Genomic DNA, 19,966 nt, shown 5'->3' with positions numbered 1-19,966 from the left:
GGTAAATTGCTTTTTGGTGTATTCAGTTGAACAATAAATTTTGATTGTAAAGTTCAACTTACAGTTTAATTTTCTTTTTCTTATAATAAGCTCTACTCTCTATTGCGTATTGAGCTTTTTTATTCGGTTCGAGTTAAATTATCTATATATATATATATATATATATATATATATATATATATAAATATTGGTATTTATATTAGATTGAAGTTTACCATTGCTTATATCAGGTAAACACTACATCCTTTTGATTTCATTACTATATATATATATATATATGTATATATGCATGTATGCATTTATGTATGGGGGCGGTGTACTTTTTATGAGTAATATTTATTATGTTCTGCCCATTTCCAAAGCCTTATTTCCTACAAAATCTTTTCTACTAACAGATATAATCGCAAACTATTTGTAAAAGGCAAATCATTTTTCTGGGCAATCAGTATTTCATTACATACATATAGCCGTTTCATGTACTTCTTTTTGTCGTACTATCCACTTAATATGCAGCCATTTCGATTCTCTTCCATAGCAAACGAGTACGCACTCTCATACAAATACACACACCCACACGCATATATATATATATATATATATATATATATATATATATAAAATTAAAAATTACAATAAGTTTACCAAGGTAATCAAAATGGTAAACTTAAAATATATTATAAATATTAAAGAGTTAATATTTACAAGCAAAGTAATCTCAACCAGATGTAAAAGCTCAATAAAACCGAAAAGGAAATAGAGCTTATAATATGTCTTATAAGACGTCTTTTAACATGTTTTATTAATCATTTGTTCATATATATATATATATGTATATATATATATATATTTTTTTTTATTTTTATTATTTTTTTTTATTCAATTTTCACCCCAAACAAGGCACAGTGCCACTTTGAAGCAGGGGGCTACTATTAGGGAATTAATTAGCAGGGTCATTATGAAGGGAGAAGAGTAGAAAGATGTTTGGTTACATTACACTTGAACTTCTGCATATCATTGCAGTTGGGAAAGCAGAATCCCGGAAGGGAGTTCCAAAAACCCGCAGTTCTGGGGAAGAAACTATTGGAGTAAAAGGCTTTCTTGCACCTAGGGATCTCTACTGTAAAGGGATGAGACTTAGTAGCTTGTCGGGTTTGTCAGGGGTAGTTACGTCGGGGAAGTACAAGTGTTTGCAGTTCGTCAGAACATTCACCATTAAAGTATTTGTAGAACAGGCAGAGGGATGCAACATCTCGTCGATGGGACAGAGGTTGACGCCTAGATGACAGTTCAGGACCTATCAGGTTGGCGACTCTTTTTTGAACCCTGTCCAGGAGCGAGAGACAAGCAGCAGATGCACCAGCCCAGATGTGACAACAGTACTCCATACATGGGCGAATCGTTTCCTTATAGAGGTATGGGATACTGGCAGGCGTAAGTAGTTTTCTAGAACGGTAGAGGGAGCCAACCTTCCTCGCAGCAGCCTTGGCAATGCTCTCAATGTATCTATTCCAGTTCATATTCCCTGTAAACGTTAGGCCGAGGAGTTTAAAAGAAGTACTTTCAGGCAATATATATATATATATATATATATATATATATATATATATATATATATATATATATATATATATATAACTGTTTATAGGATAATGCTCAATAATATGTAATATATTTGTTTTATTCACTTGTGTATGCGTGTTTTAGAGACGAACTTCTATAGGTGTCTGAAAAGCTTCGTAGCGGAAATATTTATGCACGTGTGTAGACAAAATGCTTTTGCTAGTAGATCCATCCTTTTCATTATTCGACCTAATGGGATAATTTTCTGCTCGAGTGTGAGCAAAAACCTCGCCATTACCTCAAAGGTTGTTGACTATCGTGATTCTTTGTCATACACGTAATACACTCGTTACCAAAAAAAAAAAAAAAAAAAGTAGGCAAAACAAAATTTATACATTTCCCTAAAAGCTATATTGAACAAAGAACAATTGAAAAAAGAAACTTAAATGAGACTAATAACACAGAAAAAGATATTTATTTTAATAAATGCTTAGGATGGAATCGCATTCCCTTTTTATTTTTTTAAAAGACCAATCTCTTTAGATATGCTCTTAATCAAAGTGGAACACTGCGAAGAGGAAATGCTATTCCATTCGCTTTGCACAGCTTCCTATAGTTTGTCATTGTTCTCAAAAGTTCTTCCATCCAATGCACGAGATATTATGGACCAAATATTCACGATTGGATTTAAATCGGGGCTTTAACCTGGCCAAAACATAACATCAATTGAGTTATCAGAAAAATCATTTTTCTGTGACTTTAGCAGTGTGTTCAGGGGGCATTATCATTTTGAAAAATAATGTCATGGGATCTTCCCAGCTTCTGAATACTTTGTAATAGTCCTGTTTCTAACATTCGAATGTATTCCTTTGCATTGATTGACTCTCCATATCTAAGAAGTTCCCAAACTCCCGCTGCAGTAAAAGTTCCCCATACAATTATCCCTCCATTCCCGTGTTTAACTGTCGATTTTATGCAACTTGGCAAAGACCCTTCTCTAGTTCTTCGAATACACCCTTCGGGAGCATCGAGAGCATCACTAACAAGACAAAATCTTGATTTATCTGACTAGAAAACATTCCTTAACCAGTCTGTATCTTTCTTGCCATAGCACGAGAAAAATCATTCTATCATTGATGTTCTTCTTAGATAAAAATGTCTTCTTTGCACACCTTTTAGAAGAAAATCCCATTTCTTTCATTCGTTTAGATATTGTATATCATTTCTTTCATTCGTTTAGATATTGTATATCATTTCTTTCATTCGTTTAGATATTGTATATCATTTCTTTCATTCGTTTAGATATTGTATATCTAGAAAGAGAATTTCGACTTCGAACCTTTGACTAATTAGCTTCACTACAGGAAGAAATGATTTCACATTTTCTCTTCTTAAAATATCAAAACTATGCTTGTAAGTCATTTTGGACTGTCTTAATTCGTCAATTCGTTTTTTTTATATCCTCACCAAGATGCGGTCTTACTATTTTTAGGATTCATTTTTCCACTTATTATTATATGCTATTATAATAATTATCTGAAAAATATGAATTTTTAGTTAAAATTAACAAAAATTAATGGAAAAATATTGAAAAATCGATGTCTTCCTTCTTTCACTCTTGGCCAATCTTTTTTACTCATGAGTGTAAGTTACAAACTTGTATTGCCTTTGTTTTGTGAGAAAGTAGATTAAAATCGCTTAAAGTCGTTTTACAGCATTTAAATGTACCCTCTCACCCTTTGTATCGACTCCGGTTAATGGTTACTCGAATATGTAACTCTTCATTAATGGAGATGAGCAGGTTGCATTTACAAATAGTGAGAGAGGTAGTAATTTTTATTAAATTTCTGAATTCATTTTCGTGGATATGGTGTGGTATTAGAAGTTGGTAAATGGATCTGATAAAAGAAGTCAGATTACATGTACGTCTGCGGGGGCAAATAACTAGTTCTAGTCATGTTTATATATAGATTGTTTTAAGAAGCACATTCTCCTATTAATCATTTGAATACACATACCATAGTATATGTTATTAGTAAATTGTCATCGATTGTCCGATTATTGCGTTAGTAAGTAAAAAACAGTAGTCTTCAAAACCAATGTAAACAATGTCTTGTTGAGCCGTCCCTATAAATAATAAATTCTACTTAATTTACAGTATCATGATTTCTATACCACCACCTTACCTTCATTACAATATATCCTCGAGTGGGCTTTGAACCTTAATAAGTTTGTGACTCTCAAAGGAAAAACTAGTCGTTTTAGATTATTCGTAATTTAGAGTTTTTCTATGAAAAAATGCGTATATATGCTATATTTTTTATTATGTTTTCGTTGTATTTGTGTCATAGAATATGCTCTTACATATAAAAAGAAAATACGTAAAAATCCGGCTTTTTCTGACTGAATAAAAGGTCCAGTGATGGGATGACTATTATACATGTTACTGACCAATATATATATATACATATATACACACATATATTTACTTGGAGGAAATGGCTTTAGGAACAGCATCACTAAAACCAACGATGTTGTTACGATATGTGGATGATGCGTTTATTCTATGACCCCCCCCCACCAGGAAGATGCTTAAACATTACTGGACCATGTGAACTCTATCGGTCCATTTATACAGTTCACGACAAAAAAAGTTTTCATCGGTTTGGGTCAAACATTTTTAGTAACCAATATATAAATGTATGTATGTATGTTTGCATGTCTGCCTAAAACTTTCGATAGAGGCGACGGATTTTACCAAGATCAGTATTGTTTTAAAGTCCGACTTTTCAGACGACAAATATCGAAAAATTGGCTAAAAACATTGATATCTTCACCTTCTACTGGGAACTTTTCTACAGGGGGGAGAGTCGCTTTTTTCGTCGATATTTTTTAAAGTCATCCTCTCCTTTCGATTGTCTTGCCTTAATTTTTAAAAATATCGTTTTCAGTTTGGCGGTTGGCGTAACAGCATAGACGGCAGGTTTTTTCCCCGCTTTTTTTCTCCTTCGCGGTACGGGTTCGAGCCTGCCTTCCTACTACCACTTTTTTTTTGCCCAACAGACAAACCCGGGCAACGCCGACGCCGGGTTGAAATGCTAGTATATATATATATATATATATATATATATATATATATATACGTATATATATATATATATATATATATATATATATATATATATATATATATATTAGAGATTGAAAAAGGGGGAGTAAACTAATATACTATTTTTATGTGTCTCTACGTGTTTATTGCCAATAGGTACATGTGTATCTCTATACTGATGCCTAGGTCTATCTATAGTATGTGTACGTCCATATTTATATGTTAAATTCCATATATACATAAATGTTTATAATTGTCGTGCGTATGTATGTTTATACGTGCGCGTATGTCTCTCTACGTGTGTATACCTCCCTATTATTATGTGCGTCTATCAAAATGTATGCTTATGCATGCATGTATATACGCGCCTATGTAGTTATGTACATATATCTGTACGACCGCCCATACACATATGTGTATTCTTGTCTATGCGTGTGTTAGCGTTACATGTTCAGCTGTCTGTCAGTCGTGACAGATTCAAGATAGATGGAACTGTAAAAGCAAAGAAAGTTGAAGCCGTCTCACACTCGAGCCATGATGTTGCCGTCTGTTGCCGAGCGACGGATGCCGTTCCTTTTGTCGAATTCGTGACTCATGCGCGGTGTATTATTACCGTCTTTGACTTTGTTGTTGCTGGTAGAAAGTTTCAATTCCCCGGTTATGTCTTAGTTAGGGTCGTCTATCAAGATTTCCTTTGAACTTTTTTTTAAAAATATTTGTTTATCTACATACATTACGTTTAGAATTTTTAAATATATTGATCCAGGTTTATTGATTACATGTAATTCGTATTTATATATATATATATATATATATATATATATATATATATATAGAGAGAGAGAGAGAGAGAGAGAGAGAGTGAGTGAGAGAGAGAGAGAGAGAAATGATTATTGGCTGGAGAGAGCTGGATATGGGTATCTTAAAACCGTCCTTTTTATCGGGTTTAAAACCGACGGTACCAATGACTTATCTGATCTAAAACATATATATATATATATATATATATATATATATATATATATATATATATATATATACTGTTGTCGGCCTGACTGTCAGCTGTGAATGCTATTTATAGGTACTCAATTTGCTTCAATAAAAAGAAAATGTATTTATTTCGCGCTCATAATATTGTGTTCATATGTTCATGTAGTACGTCTTACACCTATTTCGTTTAATAACGGAAATTCCCCAAGCAACTTATCAGAGACAGGTAAGTGTTCCTCGGAAAAACAGTTGGAAAGTTTCTTTTTTACCTTTGGAATTAAAGTGATATGGCGAAGAGGAAATGTTGATGAGAGATAATGGAAATATTTTAAGGTTTTCAAAATTTTAAGAATAAAAAAAACGATTAATCATTCTAGAATATATATGCACATTTCTGACTAGTTATTAGATTCCCCGTCCGATTCTTATTGGACATTATTTTGTAGCAACATATTTGGTATATCAGATGTCCGCCATACTCCACTATATATATATATATATATATATATATATATATATATATATATATATTAAAACAGAGGTGTAAAGTAGATATTTGCAAAACAAAAAAAAAAAAACAATATTCCAAAGCTGATGGTTAGGTGCTCCTTTATCCGCGGAGTTTAAAAATAAATGCCAATTTTTCTCATCAGAGGAAAAACTATTAGCAAAATTATCCAATAGTCATGCAAAAAATCTTTAACATTTCTATACATTTGCTGGTTACTACATAAGATGAAACTAAAAGTTTTATGATATGTAGTAACAACACTAAAAAAAACACACAACAATATAAATATGGAAAACAGTTCATTCGGAGTTCAACATTAAATGAAAATAACCAACCGGAGTTAAAGAAGGAGTCCAGTGTAATGAATCGCTAATGTGTAATGTGTTGGAGAGATGCCTTCATCAGAATTTAAGACAGAAAAGAAAATCTCAATTATTACGTGAAAAAAAACCGGAATCTGTTGTCATTCTAGACAAAATAAAAGTATACATTTAGCTGTCTTTTTTACTCATCCCGTTTCCACGGACTCATGGGATGCAAAGGAAAAACAACAAAAGTCTAGCGGTATATGCACAAATAAGTAGTATATATTCTTCAACAGTGAAAAATATTCTTTAATGTCAATATTCTTCGACTACATTTATTTTGTTATCATGACAACAGCAGAGTCCAAGAAACAACGTTACACATAAATATACGTCAAGGTAGACAGGACATGTTCTGGTGCAGGGAAAACGAAATTATGATATCAAGCGTTTTTGTCAACTACTCTTGGATTTCTTCTATATTGTTAGCATGCTTATTAAGGAGCACATATCGATAGAAACCTTCCTTGATATAAGCTTTTTTTATTATTAAATTTTTCTCCTGCCTTCACACATCTACTCACCGTATAAGGGCAGACTTTATAAATTCGGATATCGTCAATTCTGACATTCAGTAATGATGTCTGTTGATCATAGTCAAACACGTCATTTGTAGAAAGACTTGCTTAGGATAAATTGCACCGGAAAAGATATACTGCATTCTGTTCAAGTTTTAACGGGTCAATATGAATCTAAGCAGGCTAAAACGTGTTTAAAATGTCCTCAAGGTATTCGACTAAACAACGGTGTATTTTCTTGTTTGATTTGATTCTGATGTGATTTCGACAAACAGCTTTAGCTTAATTTCTTTTTATTCTCTTAGTTTTGGTTTTCTGCCTCTACAGAATCTTTTGGCAACGGTGTCTATGTATCGCTAATCGGTAGCAGTGTCAGAAATTTCGTGAAAACTATTGAATAATTCCACCCGCTATCTTTCGAAGCTTATAACTCCTCAAAAAATGTAATTCAAGCCCTAATTTTTTTTCAATTAAAGGAGCAAGAACCAAGATTTCATTAAAAAAAACAAACAAAAAAAGCAACGTGTGTTTTTTTTTTAAAAAAGGTTTTAAACTTCGGACTTTACAGGTAAATTTCTAAAAAACACCACTTTTTTTGCTTTAAATTTTAATATATTATTTATTGATCTTTTATCTTCAATTTGTGATATATAAAACTTTGGTACATAAATTAATTGTTTACTTTTTAATAGACATTTGAATATGGGGGGGGGCGTGAATTAAAAAAAAAACGTTTGTCTAACATATATATTCAGTTTATTGGAAAGAGCATAAAATGTCACATTGACTCTGAAAATATCGTAAAAATAGAATCAATAGAAAAATTTTGATTGATTTTTAAAGTTTAAAAATTGAAAAATACTAAACTCGTAAAATTCAATTAATTTCATTATTGTTTTTTAAAAATATTTCTATTGCTTTTTATACAACTTTAATAGTTTATTTTGGAAGTATAATCCATAAAGAAAATAAATAACCCACCTGAAAGAGAAATTACGAGTTGTTTTAATATTTTATTTGCAGTTTCGTGCTAGGGGTGTCAAAAATTCCTACAAAAATTCTGATACACCTAGCTAATCGGTTATTTAAAACGGAATAGCGTATGACGAAATACACATTATTATCAAATTTTAAATAAAATCTAACGCCGGTACGTATTTGGAATCTAAAATTCGTATTGATTGATTCAAAAAATGGAAACATACGAAATATTTATTATATGACCATAAAACTACTGTCTTGCGGATTCTGATAAACTCATAAGAAACATATAATTCTTAAATAACAACAAAATGATGAACCTATAATTTTACGTGTTGCCATTCAGATAATGAAAACATTTAATCGACAAAACAATGCATAATTCAGCCAAAAATGAGATTCAATAATTTAACCGCGATTTTTTATGTGAGGGATAGTCGGCCATCTTGACAAGCTATAATTATTGACTGATTTCTTGTTAGTTGTCCGGTTGAAGAAGAGAACGAAATATGAAAATATTAGACATAAGTAAATCAGTGAAATTGGCAATAAAGTAATTTTGAGATAGAATCTATTGAATGTCTATCCATAGTAAATTAGCTAATAAAATGGTTTATTTTATCATAATAAAAACAGGGTATTATCATACTATATTGTACACACACAGATATATATATATATATATATATATATATATATATATATATATATATTCATTTATCAAGGCCAGAATGTCACTCGATAATATAGGTTAATTAGTGTACGCGAGTCACTGAGACAACAGCGTTTTAATAGTTAGTGATGGAAATGGGGTAAAAATAAATTATTTAGAGGGGAAGCTCAACAAGAATTTGTTTATATTAGGCTTGAAGACGACCATGTTGTATACGGGCGGAAAGCAGGCCAGCGGAACAGTGTTCCACTGGCAGGCAGTTCTGAGAAATTTATTTATGAAATTTGCTTTTAGACTTAGGCATATATAGAGATTGGAGGAAACTACGTCGTTGTAGCTGGAAGTGTGTTTATTGTAAAAGTTTGGCAAGGGGTTACCATAGACTGAAGCTATATATAAATATATTACTATACTGGGAAAAATAAAAAAAATAAGAAAGAACATTATATAATTTTTCACGGCTTGATTTTTGGACCCTTAGTACAGTTATAAGAAGTAGAAAACTTATATATTATCTAAAACTTGATTGACTATTTCGATGCATTTTTTTAATGTCTCTCGTATCATCGTATCATTTTGACTTATTTAAACATATTTTTGATTACGAATCTAAATTGACGAAAATCTTTATGCATAAAAAATGATGTATGGCAATTACATATAGATGTAATAAGAATTATGGTCAAAACTTCTGAAGAAACACCTGATGATTAATTGAAAAGTGCTAAATAGACTAGATAGAGTAGATGTGTTTAAACTACATGCTGACCGCAATATTGACTAATATTTATTCCAAATTTTCGCTTTCTAATGAAAGGGAATATAAAAACAACGATGAAAAAGAAACACGTTCAAAGGAAAAGAAACATTATTCATCTTCAATAACAGTAAAAATTCGTTGAAATAAACTAAGAGAAACGCTATAAAGGTGATCTACAGCAAAATTTAAAAATAGTAATAAAAGCGATTTTACTGTAATCTGAAAGCAATAACTCATTCATTACTAGATGGACATCTCCCAAAAGCTACTAGTCTCTCCCTCTTAGACAGGGTTAAAAACGAGTTGCTAATTGATCCCGCACTATCATCTAGGCTTCAACCGCTGTCCCCTCGACGAATTGTTTTATCACTCTGCCTGTTTTACAAGTACTTTAATGGTAGATGCTCCGACGAACTACAAGCCTTTGCACCACTTCGAACTAAATATCCCCATCCAACCCGACAAACAGCAAAATCACGCCCTTACACAGTAAAAATCACCAGATGTATGAAATCCTTCTATTCTTATAGTCTCTTCCCTAGGACTGCTAGACTTTGGAATTCTCTTCCAGGTTCCTGCATCCCTGACTGTACTGACATGAAGAAGTTCAAGTGTAACGTATACAGAAATCTTGCTGCGCAACTCCCTACATAGTATCTCACCAAATTATGTCCCAACTAGTAGCTCCATACATGAAAAGGGGAACCGTGCCTTATTTGGGGTGAAATAAAAAAAAAACTCTCAATAGAAAAAAAAACATTGTTTTCAATTTAAATGCAGACTAAAATAATAAACAATTTCCAATAATTAAAGGGAAAAATGAATGAAAAACAAAACCCTGTTTACAATCAACGTGCTAAACTGACCAAAAATGAACACACGTTAAAAGGTACATCTTATGCCATTTGATTCCCGCTTAGATATTTCGTGTTTGGGACTGTGAGGAAGACAATTAATAGTTTAGTTAAATAAAATGGTGGTAGGATGTAAAAATATAGTATAACCTCGAAAATGGATAGTCGACTTAAGCAAATATGGTGGAATTATCTGATATATAGTCACTTATATATTTTATTTATATACTAGCTGTAGTAATTGTCTGTATTTTTTACTAGCTGTACTCGGCCACGCGTTGCTGTGGCTCAGTTTGTTAAAATGGAGCACATTCCTCAAGAAAAATTGCATTTTGTATTGTTTATTTACTTTTTATATTTTCTGCAAATTTATCCTCAAAAAAAGATTCCGGTTTTACCATAAATTGTTTTTTGTAGAAAAACATGATTTTTCTTTAAAAGAAAATTGGCAGTAAACGTTTCTTTTTGCAAACGGAATTTTTATTATATATATAAAAAGATGAATGCTGTATATGAACACTGTAAATAGTTAGGTGAAAGTCGAGAAAATTTATTTTTTAAGAGAATGTACAAATTAATTTTATGTCAACAGATGTTAAAAAAATAAAAAGAAAAAATACTCCCATCATTAATTAATTAACTGATTAATTAATTAATTATGCAACAAAAATAAATAAAATGTTGATTAAGTGTTTTAGCATTTAAACAACGCTCGGTCGAATCCGGTGGAATGAAATGGAATCGGGGGGGGGTGAAATTCTGTATGAGTACCATTCTGTTTAATTTCGCCTTGTATTCAATTTTTGAAGTCAGATACCAACGATTGCAAAGTAGCAAATGTAACGAAAATGCGAAGAATTCAACACTAAAATAATTTAAATAAATGCTCAGCTTCTAATGAAAATCCTACTAAATCAATCCCCCCTTATTTGTCCGGTTGTTGTAAAAATGGAAGGGAAACTTAAATTTCGCTCCGTTGTAATTTTTTTTTATTAACCCAAAATTTAAAGTGTAGAACGATTGCCATTAAAACAAATAAAATAAATAAGAAAACAACCCATTCCCCGTTCAAAAAAACAAAAAGAAACAATCATTTAAAATAATTTTTTGTTGACCTTTCAAAGTTGCTTTAATTCAAAATAACGTTTTCAATTATTTATTTGTTGGAATAAAAAAGAAACCTATTTTATACAAATCCAATGTTGCTTTACTTATCAAATTATTTTAATAAACTTTTAAATGTTTTACGCAAACTTTTCAATGATTCTTTTTCCAATTATATTGTTGGTTTAATAAAAAAATGTTCCTAACATTTAATTGTCCGAAAAAATAGAAACTATTTTATACAAATTCGATGTTGTTTCATTACGAAATTGTTGTATTAAAAGTGTTAAGTTTGCAGGTTGAAACAAGTAACGTAGAAAGCAATACAAATGACGACTCAACAAACAAAGGTAGATCAAATAAGAAGTGTATTAGGAAAAGGTATATTTACAGGATATTTACATAATGGTGTCAAATAAGAGAGTTTTGCTGGAGAAATATATCTGCTCTCGGCGGCCTTCCGTGGCTTCTTCCTATTTATGTGTAATTACTATCCACATATGCAAATGAATGTGTGCCACCACAACAACATGAATAAAAAAAGTTGATAGAAGAGTGAGCCAATATTATTAACTAGTTCTGGAACTAGTATTTGCACTTGTTATATATATTAGAAGATAATATTAATTGAAATAAAAATTAGAATATATATTATATAAAAATTATATCTTGATAAATTTTTATACAATAAATAATTGTCCAAGTATATTTTGATAAATTTTTATACAATAAATATTTGTCCAATTATATTTTGAAAGATTTTTATACAACACATGTTTGTCCAATTATATTTTGATAAATTTTTATGCAATAAATGTTTGTCCAATTATATTTTGATAATTTTTTATAAAATAAATATTTGCCATTTATATTTAAATAAATTTTTATACAATAAATGTTTTTCCAATTATATTTTGATAAATTTTTATAAAATAAATGTTTGCCCAATTATATTTTGATAAATTTACATACAATAACTTTTTGTAACAATTATATTTTGATAAATTTTCATACAATATATTTTTGTCTAATTATATTTTGATAAATTTTTATAAAATAAATATTTGTTCAATTATATTTTGATAAATTTTTATACAATAGATGTTTGTCCAATTATATTTTGATAAATTTTTATACAATTAATCTTTGTCCAATTATATTTTGATAAATTCTGATAAAATAAATGTTTGTCCAATTATATTTTGATAAATTTTAAACAATAAATGTTTGTTCCATATTATTGTTATAAATTGACATATAATAAATCTTTGTCCGATTATATTTTGATAAATTTTTATACAATAAATGTTTGTCCAATAATATTTTGATGAGTTTTTATACAATAAATTTTTGTCTAATTGTATTTTGATAAATTCTTAAAAAATAAATGTTTGTGCAATTATATTTTTATAAATTTTAAACAACAAATCTTTGTCCAATTATATTTTGATAAATTTTTATACAATAAATATTTGTTCAATTATAATTTGATAAATCTTTATACAATAGATGTTTGTAAAATTATATTTTAATAAATTTTTTTACAATAAATGTTTTTCATATTATATAATTTAATAAATCTTTCTACAATAAATGTTTATTAAATTATATTTTTATAAATGTTTACGCAATAAATATTTGTCAAATTATATTTTGATGAATTTTTATACAATAAATGTTTGTCAAATTATAATTTAATAAATTTTCATACAATAAATATTAGTCTAATTATATTTTGATAGATTTTTATGCAATAAATATTTATCCAATTATATTTTGATAAGTTTTTATACTATAAATCTCTATCCACTTATATTTTGATCAATTTTTATACAATAAATGTTTGTCCAATTATATTTTAATGAATTTTTATACTATGAATTTTTGCCTAATTATATTTTGATAAATTTTCATACAATAAATATTTGTTAAGTTATATTTTGATAGATTTTTATACAATAAATGTTCGTCCAATTGTATTTTGATAAAATTTATACAATAAATGTTTGTCCAATTATATTTTGATGAATTTTTATACAATAAATACTTGTCTAATTGTATTTTTATAAATTTTTTATAAAATAAATGTTTGTCCAAATGTATTTTTATAAATTTAAAACAATAAATCTTTGTTCAATTATATTTTGATAAATTTTCATATAATAAGTGTTTGTCCAATTATATTTTGAAAAATTTTTATACAATAAATGTTTGTCCAATTATATTTTCATAAATTTTTATACAATAAATTTTTGTCCAATTATAAGTTGATAAAGTTTTATACAATAAATGTTTGTCCAATTATATCTTTATAAATTTTTATACAATATATATTTGTAAAATTATATTTTAATAAATTTTTATACAATAAATGTTTGTAATAGTATATAATTTATTAAGTTTTTCTACAATAAATGTTTATCAAATTATATTTTGATAAATGTTTACACAATTAATGTTTGCCCAATTATATTTTGATGAATTTTTATACAATAAATGTCTGTCGAATATATTTTAATTAATTTTTATACAGTAAATATTTGTCCAATTATATTTTGAAAGATGTTTATACAATAAATGTTTGTCCACTTATATTTTCATAAATTCATATACAATAGATGTTTGTCCAATTATATTTTAATGAATTTTTATACAATAAATGTTTGTCTACTTATATTTTGATAAATTTGTATACAATAAATATTTGCCCAATTAGATTTTGATAAATTTTTATACAATAAATATTTGTTCATATATATTTTGATAGATTTTTATACAATAAATGTTTGTCATATTATATTTTTATAAATGTTTATACAATAAATGTTTATCCAATTATATGTTGATAAATTTTTGTGCAATAAATACTTGTTCAATAATATTGTGATAAATTTTTATACAATAAATTTTTGTCCAATTATATTCTGATGAATTTTTCTACAATAAATGTTTGTCCAATTATATTTTGATAAATTTTTATACAATAAATGTTTTTCCAATTATATTTTGATAAATTTTTATACATTAAATGTTGGACTAATTATATTTTGATAAATTTTTATACAATAAATGCTTTTCCAATTATATTTTGATAGATTTTTATACAATAAATGCTTGTCCAATAATATTTTGATAAATATTTATACAATAAATGATTGTCCAATTATATTTTGATAAATTTGTATACAATAAATGTTTGTCTTATCATATTTAGATAAATTTTTATATAATCAATTTTGGTACAATTATATTCTTATAAATGTTTATAAAATAAATATTTGTCCAATTAAATTTTTCTGAATATTTCTTCAATAAATGATAGTCCAATTATATTTTGATGAATTTTTATATAAATGTTTGTCTAATTATATTTTGATAAATCTTTATACAATAAATGTTTGTCAAATGATATGTTGATAAAAATACAATAAATATTTGTCCCCTTATATTTAGATACATTTTTTACAACAAATGTTTGTCCAATTATATTTTGATAAATTTTTATACAATATATATTTGTCCAATTATATTCTGATAAATGTTTATACAATAGATGTTTGTAAAATTATATTTTGATCAATTTTTATGCAATAAATGTTTTTAATATTATATAATTTAATAAATTATTCTACAATAAATGTTTATCAAATTATATTTTGATAAATGTTTACACAATAAATGTTCGCCCAATTATAATTTGATGAATTTTTATGCAATAAATATTTGTCAAATTATATTTTAATAAATTTTCATACAATAAATATTTGTCCAATTATATTTTGATAGATTTTCATACAATAAATATTTTTCCAATTATATTTTGATAAATTTTTATACAATAAATATTTGTCTAATTATATTTTCATAAATGTTTATACAATAAATGTCTTTCCAATTATATTTTAATTAATTTTTATACAATATATTTTTGCCCAATTATATTTGGATTAAGTTTTATACAATAAATGTTTTTCCAATTATATTTTGATCAATTTTTATGCAATAAATATTTGCCAAATTATAGTGTTATAAATTTTCATACAATAAATACTTGTCCAATTATATTTTGATAAATTTGTATACAATAAATATTTGTCCGACTATATTTTGATAAATTCTTATACAATAAATGTTTGTCCAATTATATTTTCATAAATTTGTTTACAATAAATGCTTGTCCAATTATATTTTAGTGACTTTTTATACAATAAATATTTGTCTAATTATATTTTCTATAAATATTTATACGATAAATATTTGTTCAATTATACTTTGATAAATTTTTATACAATAAATGTTTTTCTAATTATATTTTGATTCCTTTTTTCAATAAATGTTGGTCTAATAATATTTAGACAAACATTTATACAATAAATTTTTGTCCAATTATATTTTGATAAATTTTTATACAATAAATGTTTGTCTAATTATATTTTGATTCCTTTTTTAAATAAATGTTGGTCTAATTATATTTAGACAAATCTTTATACAATAAATGTTTGTCCAATTATATTTTGATAAATTTTTATACAATAAATGTTTGTCTAATTATATTTTGATTCCTTTTTTAAATAAATGTTGGTCTAATAATATTTAGACAAATCTTTATACAATAAATGTTTGTCCAATTATATTTTGATAAATTTTTATACAATAAATGTTTGTCCAATTATATTTTGATAAATTTTTATACAATAAATGTTTGTCTAATTATATTTTGATTCCTTTTTTCAATAAATGTTGGTCTAATTATATTTAGACAAATCTTTATACAATAAATTTTTGTCCAATTATATTTTGATAAATTTTTATACAATAAATGTTTGTCCAATTATATTTTCATGAATATTTCTACAATCAATGTTCGTCATATTATATAATTTAATAAATTTTTCTACAATAAATGTTTATCAAATTATGTTTTGATAAATCTTCTCCTATATCGATGCGTAATATTCTCCATTAATAACTCCAAACGTGTAAAATATAATTATTAAACTAAGGTAGTTTAAACTTTAAATATTCGAAACTACAACAAAATTCTACTTTCCTAGAAATTCAACACGCTTCAAAATTCATCCATTTATCTATTTTAAAACTACCCTGTAATCTAACACACTTATTTCCAACCATTGTCGCAACCTTTTAATTTATAGACAAACTCAACCCAGTTTTATGTGTTCAGTCATCACCAACCCTAGTCAGGGTTTAACCGGCTTCCTTCGAAGGAGGAAGTTTCATGCGAGTATGAAATTTACAAGCGGTCCTCAGTCGCATGTTAGGGGAGATGACGACGTTAGGTTTTTGCAACTTTTTTTCAGGGAGGTGTCGACGTCCTCTTACATACAGCACCTGGACTTCCCAAATTAGTCACCAATTTTAGTAATAACCAGGCTCAACGTTGCTTAACTTCGGTGATCTTGACTGGAACCGGTGTGTAAACGTGATTATGCCGTATAAACACCGTTTTATGGCACCTACTTTATTAATATTTTTTCCAAACAACCTGTTTATTCTTTTTTTATTAATTTTTTATTTATTTTCCTTTTTTTCCTAAAGTCGACTTCAATTCTAAAATCTATCCAGCAGAATATACAACTGATTTGCTACCCAATGAGATTTTATATAAGCTATATTGGACGCGTCTGTTTACCCATTGAACTGGACGCATCTTAGCTCTTTTTTTGCACCTCTACATCGTCGTCGTAGGCGATTGCTGACTTTTTACTCCGGCTTCGGCTTTGTGACATTTGCAGGCCAATATCCAGAATCTAATAATTTTTTTGACATGCTCAATTATGCATTCCATTATGTTCGTTTCCTTTCTTCTTCCCCCTCTCTTGCCTTGTCTCATCTTTATAATTTTACAAACTTTTAATTTTTTTTTTAATTATTTCCTTTATCTTTTCTATTCCCCCTTTCCTTTTCCCCCTCTCTCCCTTCGTTCCGTCCTCTTGGTTTTTTAATATCGATATGTAATCACAAAACAAGACATCTTCCTTTTTAATTTTTATTTTAACTTGACTCATCTGACGATATGGACGGATAATTTTTCTGCTGTCTATTGAAACAATTTGTAATGAATTAAATTAATACACTTGAGGTAGTAATTAAATAAACATATTTGGCTCTACTTGTTACGTTGTCGTATCATAAAATGAGCGTTTTTTGTATTGTCTATTTATAAAAGATTGAGTGTTTAATTATCTTATCAGAGTTAATGTCATTGTGTGTGTGATCGTCTAGTGGTCTTTCTATTACATATGTTCATATGCTGTTAAGTGTAAATATGTGTGTGACATGTCATGTATTTTCAACATACCTTCTGCCATTTCGTTGGTCCATCTGGAAATTCTCGTCTGGGAGGGAGACTGGTACCTGGTTTTTGGGAACGAAGATTCATTTCCCTCCAAGACAAGAAATTGGTTCTATAGTTTTTTTTATTCACCTTCCAGTTTGTTCACAGCAGTAAGGAAAGTGAATTTGGCCTGTGCTGTTTCTTTTTCAAGGTCTTATTTCTACCACCTCAGCGTTTGCTCCCCTAGCGAAGGGGAGGAGACAACGGCGAAGCCGTCCGCTCTCTTCCAAGTCTCAACCAAATCTCCTCGATTCAGCTAACCTGATCACATGACTCACACGCAATCAAATCAGCTGATCTTGACTTCCAGTGAACGTGTCTACACTATAAATCACACATATCTCTCTCTCTTTCTCTCTCTATCCATTCTCTAACATACTAACGTGTTAATCACTTTTTATCCTTGTTTTTACCAAATATGCCTCTTTATATATATATATATATATATATATATATATATATATATAGAGAGAGAGAGAGAGAGAGAGAGAGAAAGAGAGAGAGAAAGAGTCATCCACATAAACTACTGTTTCGCTGTTTTACAACTCATCAGTGCGGTTAGACAAGCACTTTCCTCAAGCCAGGATCGAAACCCGACCGCTCAAACGACAGTAACCATTGCGCTATTTGGCTGCTGCTATGCGGGTAATGAATTAACAATCTTTTAACATTGTCCAAATACCTAAGCTCAATTTGTTTACACAAAGAGCATCGGTTAATACGCGAATGGTAATTTGTATATCACTTCTCAATATGCTAGATATGGAGCGTTATAGTCATCTACATACAGTGCCATTTCGCTGTTTCACAACCCATCAGTGCGGCTACACACACACACACACACACACGCACACACACACATATATATATATTATAGAAAAGTAATACTGTGTGTTTGTCTGTGTGTCTGTGGGTGTGAGTTCGTTCCCTATAAACTTGGAAACGGGGTTCAGGAAATTTATCAGAAAGGTACTTTATGTGCCTAGCAGTGTTTATAGATTCTGTATCGGAATGTCTCCGATAAGTATCGATAATCGAAATAATCTGATGAAAGAATGGAACAAGTTATTTGTGCCAACAACAATTAATATAGCCTAACATTACAATTGAATTTGAGAAGTTTTATTATCACACGAGCCGACAGGACTGACATATATTCTTTGATATGACAGGGGCGTGTACGAAATGAAGTCACATTGCAAGATAATTCAAGCCATTATATATAAAATAATTTTATAAAATAAACAGCAAATTCTTTACAGTGTAATGTAAATTACAATGTATTGTGGACTTATTTACGGCATGTAGGTATCTGAATCTCTCTCTCTATATATTTATCTCTCTCTCTCTCTCTCTTTCAGTGTACCGCAATGGGTCCCCCCCCAACTAAAGCAGGCAATCAATCGATTTTATTGAAAATGGGCAATTTCCCCGATGTCGATGACAATCAAATTATGGGAGTGTGAAACCGGCAAAGTCGTGTCTATCTGATATATATATATATATATATATATATATATATATATATATATATATATATATATATATATATATATATATATATACACACATCAAAACGATCAAAACGACATTATTTTGACACCAACCTAATAATGGTGCATATTATTTGTTTTTTTTTTTGTTTGCTTTAGTATTGCTCAATCCTTTATTCGTCATCGAAGTTATTCTTCGCAATGGCTTTTGTACTTCTTTTAATTTAGAATCCTTTTTTTTATACTTCGTCTGTTCCTTTGTTTCCTAGATTTTATAAAAAGTCAATCGACATTCTAAGTGTACGTCAACACAACAGTCTACTTTATTATTATTATTATTATTATTATTATTATTATTATTATTATTATTATTATTATTATTATTATTATTATTGTATAGGCACAGAATGGGTTATTGAATATTACTTCATATTCTCTCGCCAAGGACAATTATTCAATAGTTCTATAAAAGCTTATTGGTTGAAATCGACGAATGTGTTCATAGTCAACAAAAAGAAATAACATTTAATTCCTAATAGAAATTGCCTTTGAAAATACTTTCATTGAACGCGACTATCGTCTCATTCCTAAAAACGGTGAGAATCAAAATCACTAAATAATTAATGTAAAATATTTTGGGGTTTGTTCTGAGATCGTACTGTCGACAGAACCCGTCAATCAATTTCTTAC

The 19,966-nt window shown here is 28.4% G+C and overlaps 1 pseudogene; it reads right to left on the bottom strand.

The window, feature by feature from the left end:
• Positions 1–16,765: 16,765 nt before the first annotated feature.
• Positions 16,766–16,885, bottom strand: LOC145296344 (5S ribosomal RNA; annotated as a pseudogene).
• Between the last annotated feature and the right edge of the window lie 3,081 nt (positions 16,886–19,966).

Source organism: Euprymna scolopes, chromosome 16 (genome assembly GCF_053919585.1).
Source record: "Euprymna scolopes isolate OS-2025 chromosome 16, ASM5391958v1, whole genome shotgun sequence".
In the NCBI taxonomy this organism is placed as follows: domain Eukaryota; kingdom Metazoa; phylum Mollusca; class Cephalopoda; order Sepiida; family Sepiolidae; genus Euprymna; species Euprymna scolopes.
The sequence above is the reverse complement of the archived record's forward strand: the minus strand, read 5'-3'. Positions and strand labels throughout refer to the sequence as shown.